The following is a 5,800-nucleotide window of genomic DNA, read 5'->3' as shown; positions in this document are numbered from 1 at the left end:
AAATGAAATTACACTTGTTGACACGCGATTTGACCACAACATTTAAAACGACGACTGAAAACAGTCGTGACAAAAACACTACAAATTTGATATTCAAACACATACCCATCATACCCATGTTATTTCTGTTAACGCTCTAACGAACATTGAGACATAATGATGAACTGACGGTCATATGAAACTTTACCACTGTAAAACAAATTGCCAAGAATTACATTCAAACCAAAACAACACAAAGCACATTGTCTAAATATCTAAATACAGTACTGAAAGTTATGCACAACTATGCATGGATTTTTTATCTTTTCAGATAATGTGGAAGACACCTGGGGCAACAAAAACTACACGTGCAGTCAAGGAATGTAAATGAAACAGTGGGTTCGTGAGTCAACGATTCAAACACACCACTGTGATGCCACGACTGACGCCCGAACCGGTGTAGTACAGATAGGAGCCACCAAAGGCCACATTGCTAGAGCTTTGGTTGTTGTAACTGAACTGATGCAACCTTACATAGAGAACAGACAGATCAGAGGGGTTAAGCAGGGGATAGACTGAGTGAGTGGGTGAGTATGCTTTTACGCCGCTTTTCGAAATATTCCAGCAATATCTCGGATTCCAGAAATTGACTTCTACACATAGTACTCATGTGGGGAATCAAACCTGGGCATACGGCGTGACGACCGGACACTTTAACCATTAATCTACTTCACTGCCCCTTCCAATGAAGAATTAGCGTAGTTTGCATCTCCCGAATCGAGTCCTGCCAGCAACGTCAGCAGCAACGTCTGCATTGTGACATCATGTTGAAGTGAGTGAGTGAGTTTTAATTTTACGCTGCAGTCGGCAATATTCCAGCTAAATGGCGGCGGTCTGTAAATAATCAAGTCTGGACCAGACAATCCAGTGATCAACAACATGAGCATCGATCTGCGTAATTGGTAACCGATGGCATGTGTCAACCAAGTCAGCGAGCCTGACAACCCGATCCCGTTGATCACCTCTTACGACAAGCATAGTCGCCTATTATGACAAGCATGGGTTGCTGAAGGCCTGTTCTACCCCGGGACCTTCACGGGTGACATCATGTTGAAGGTGACGCCGGCCTCAAGGAATGGTGAATTACAGACCTTATGCCAGCTCTCGTATTCCCTGATGTCAGGATGCTCTGTATATTCAGAGGTCCTGTTAATATGAATGGACTTGTTAAGTTTGATTGAAAGTTGGTTTTTGTCCAACTCAATTTGGACAAACGCCACGCCATATGGGTTACTGCAAGATTGTCATTGGAAATGGAATTTCTTTTCGAATGTTTATCTCTTCAATACATTTTATTTCATACTTCTCTCTTTTGTGTTTTTCAAACTTGACTGATTTATGGTATAAACTTTCTGGAATCCATTTCACATGGAATATCGCTGTTAGCGCTTATGGTAATATTTCTGTGATATCTCGGCTTTTAGCACTTTTGGGTGCATTGCGATATATCTGCGATATTATTGGTAGGGCACATCAGCCCAGCGTAAAGTATCTGCCAGAGCTCATCGTGATATAATCGTGATATTACTGCTATAGGTCACCGTCATATATTTCTCATATTACCGATGGCGACCTATGCTGTGTATGTGTGATATCACTGAATATTAGAAATCGAACCTAAATGTGGCGAGAGCTGGAATCGAGCTGGGGGCTAGATGAACACTACCGACACTGGCGCACACGCAGCTATAACGTAAGTCTGGTTTGGGTTCTTTAACCCTTCTTTGAGTATAGAATGATCAGTGTCGGTTCACAACCATGTGCTCTTTTGTTACTTTCACATGCGCGGTGATTACGCCCACGGCCATCCTACAAAGTTGTGTCAAAATGACATATAGAGAGATGAACAGTTATTTTTAAATTAGTATGTTGAACAGACCCTAAATCAAATATATCCAAGAAAGCCCATGCAAGTCTATAGATTTCCACAGTTTAGTTTCAGGAATTTTCTGAAAATGAAGTGTCAGGGCTCCTTTTCCTTTATATATATATATATATATATATATATATATATATATATATATATATAAACGCTGCTGACATTTTTTCTGTAACATGTGTTCATTTCAGAGACTACTTGTTAGCCTGTTTGTAAATCAGCCTCAAATACCAGTATGAATCATTCCACATTTACAACAGAATGGACCTTTTACATGCACATTACAAACGCATGTGTGTAATCTATAGCATGTCTCACAGTCCCTGAACCCCATTATTTACCCTATTGCTTAGTCTTCTCTGCAATGCTAAAGTCCTAAATGAAGCAAGTCTAGATTTCCCCAAGTTTTCCTTAACTCACCGTGGCTCCTTTTCAGTTTATTTGTTACCATCAAAATATATATATTCAGGGACTAAGCGTTAATCTAGGGGGTAATGGGATATGGGTGTTTGGGGGTGACAAGGGAACGCTTTCAATGCGAGGCTGTCCCACTCTCCCTAAACATACTCATAGCGTATTTCCTTATGCATTCCAATTCTGAATGCTCTTCACAGACTTACTCACAGTGTAGACACCACTCACGAATATACACACAGAGGAGCGGCCTCTGATATTTTGTTAGCTAAATAGTTTATAAATGATGGGTAAGCATTGAATTGTTCACAGCCGAGGACCATAAAACATTACATGGATTTAACTGAACTTTCGTAAACGAAATGTGTTTTTTTCCCGCTGCTGCATTATTAGGGCAGTCGTGTCACATGCACAGCACGTGAGTCAGGTGTATGGATATTCCTCTGTCGTCACGAAATACAAGCAAGTGTGCTACTAACACTACACTTATTTCAAGTACCTGAATACATCTGAATACCTGTGTCGATCAGGTACCGCGTGGGTGTAACTGACGGGGTTTCCCTGTGCATTCATAATGATATCAACACGCAAACACCTGTTGCAGATACATACGTCATCTGTTCGTCATGCACATGACTATTGTCAAATAACATATTGAATAGTGAGCACTTGTAGTTTGTACTATAACCCAGTGGATTCGTTGTGTTGTTTTATTAAATGTGTTGACATGTTTCTCCTTGCTAAATGTGAAACATTAGACACCAACTATCACTCTGATGAGGGAACTGGTTATATTTCTTTATTCTGACAAAGACAAACAGTGAGTATCCGGTCATGATTTTAGGCCGCTTTTAGCAACATTTCAGCAATATTCCCGTTGGGGGGGGGGGGGGGGGGGGGGGGCAGTTAGCATCTCACGTTGTGTCCTCGTTGAGAATCGAACAGTTGAGGCTTTAACCAAACCGGAGTGTCTGAGAATGATTTTACGCCGCTATTAGCAACATTCCAGCAATATCCTCGCTAGGTAGGCACTTAGCGTCTCACGTTGTGTCCTTGTTGAGAATCGAAAGTTGAGGCTTTAACCGACATACAGTATAACTCATACAGTAACTAGCTGGATTACCAGTCGTTGTGTAGTAGATATATTTCGTCGTTGTAAATGTAACACAGATATAAATATAGTATCCATATTAAGGGAAGGTGAGGATTTCCACGATGCTGTCATATGTTTTGATAGTGCCAAGATATGGACAATATAGACAATGATTGCGGTAGATTTCTAGAGAACTGAACACGCTGATGTAAATTGACTGTTATCTTTCCGAACACTGAAACAAAGCCATTGTCATAGATACATAATTTACCTCAACAACCAAATGCTGATATCATGTGTGTGGAAAACTACGTTTGGTATGTTTTTATTTATTGAATGTGAATTCTAGATCTAAGATCATAAACTTCGACTCAAATCGCTAACAGCATGTAATTAGTAGCGAGTGGGTGATTGAGAGAGCTTTTACGCCGCTTTTAACATTATTCCAGCAAGATCATGTACGGTGGGCGACACCAGGAATGGGCTTCGCATCTTGTACCGAAATATAGTTAACTTAATCTCTCTTGCTAAATACTAATCATATGCTAGTAATGCGTACAGTATGCTAAAGCTGGACATTATCTCAATCTAGATAATGGTGGGATGGTGACACTACAGGCGGATCCAGGATTTTAACTTTGCCATGAGCTGAAACCAATTTGAGTTCACTCGGAAACATGCCGGGAGTTTCTGTATAATTCTCTCTGTATAACTAAACAGAACATCTGTTTAAACCGATTCAGGTAAAATTCTGAATTCTTACTCCATGATGCTTTTCCTGTCTTTTTCATCTATTTTTTTAAATACATTTGTTCTTACCGTTATTGTTGTTGTTTCAATAAAGCAAGAAAATATTTTGCACAATCAGACATCAGCACGTGAGAAAAACACGAGGACGTAAGTGGTGCCCTTAAGTGCAACAGACGTATTATTTCTGTGACACCTCGTGATTGTCAAACTGTTAACGGACGGAACGTGAAACAGAGTGACTGATCTTTTACTTCCTGCAGACAACAAAACACAAAGAACCCACGTGGCCCACATGTACAGTAACACACATGAGTACAAAAATTAGAGTATGTTCAGTAGAGGTCAAATTAGATTATGTTCAGTAGAGAACAAATACACAGTAGGCATTGCTTGTAGAAGCAGTGTTCGCGTTAACGCAGAAACTTTATTGCTACACAAACAAAAACAATACTTTTGCGTGCGTGTTTTGACGCATAGATTCTGATCTACTTAATTTAGAAACAAAATACCTTAAAACAACAACATATAAAAATGAATTTTGAAGTTATTCTGGATTTCAAAAAAAAAAATACACAAAAGATTTGGACTAATGTACATATTTACACATTTACTTCTGCGTGCACTCAAACAAAACCTATCGCGAACGCTGAAGAAGTAATTACACCTGTACTGGCTAGAAACCAGTCATCGCCACGTACCACTTATCTCCTACACCTGACTCTAGCACTTGAGAAGACAGCTTTGTTTATACTTTCGTAGCCTGATTTCACACACTGAAGCTATGAGAATTAAAATCACTGTAAATATTTTACATTATAGACGTTCCAAATATGAATCTCCTCGGAACACTAGACGTCACGTGACCATCAGTGTGAATTTCGTAAATGATGAGAATTGAAAGAAAATCATCCTGGATATGTTGTGAATCTATGACATTACAGTTCACTCACAAGAAGTGCAGAATTTAGTTTGTCTGAACATACCCAAATCGACAACACTCAATCATTAAACTCTAAAATGACCTACGTTTCCGTCTTCGTTTTTGTTATGGACTCGGCAGATGAAAATGCAGACTATACTGACAAAATATATAACTGTCAGTTTTTACCTTTATCTTTACATTTTCCCCTGAGAAAACAAACCTTCCTGAAATTGCAAACAACCACTCAACTAGTCAACTTTGATAAGTTCAACCGCACGGCGACATCTCCATATTCCCGTCAGGATCCGTCAACATTCACGATGAATGCGATTTTTTCTTCTTTTAAATTTCTTTGGTTCTAAATACATTTAAAATATGTTCCGGTTTTAATGTGACAGTCAAATTAAATATACCATAAAGTTTCTTTCACTCCTTTCCTTTGAATGAAAACTGATAGAAATTTTGTTAAAAATGAATAAATATTTTTCTCTGATTTTCAATTTCGCCTGTCGGTCTGATGCTTGCAGGTGAATAGCCGTGGATTATTACATGATGTTCAACACGTTCAGAAAATCGTTTTTCATTTATATTTCCTGAATAAACAGGTTTGCTGGGCTTATTGTGGTCACAAGCTCAAACCGGGCACCTGCAGCACGTTGACCTACAATGAAGCCTCCCTGATTGTCTACTTCCGGGTCACGTA

This window comes from Haliotis asinina, chromosome 6, assembly GCF_037392515.1.
Source record: "Haliotis asinina isolate JCU_RB_2024 chromosome 6, JCU_Hal_asi_v2, whole genome shotgun sequence".
Lineage (NCBI taxonomy): Eukaryota > Metazoa > Mollusca > Gastropoda > Lepetellida > Haliotidae > Haliotis > Haliotis asinina.
Note: the sequence above shows the minus strand (reverse complement) of the source record.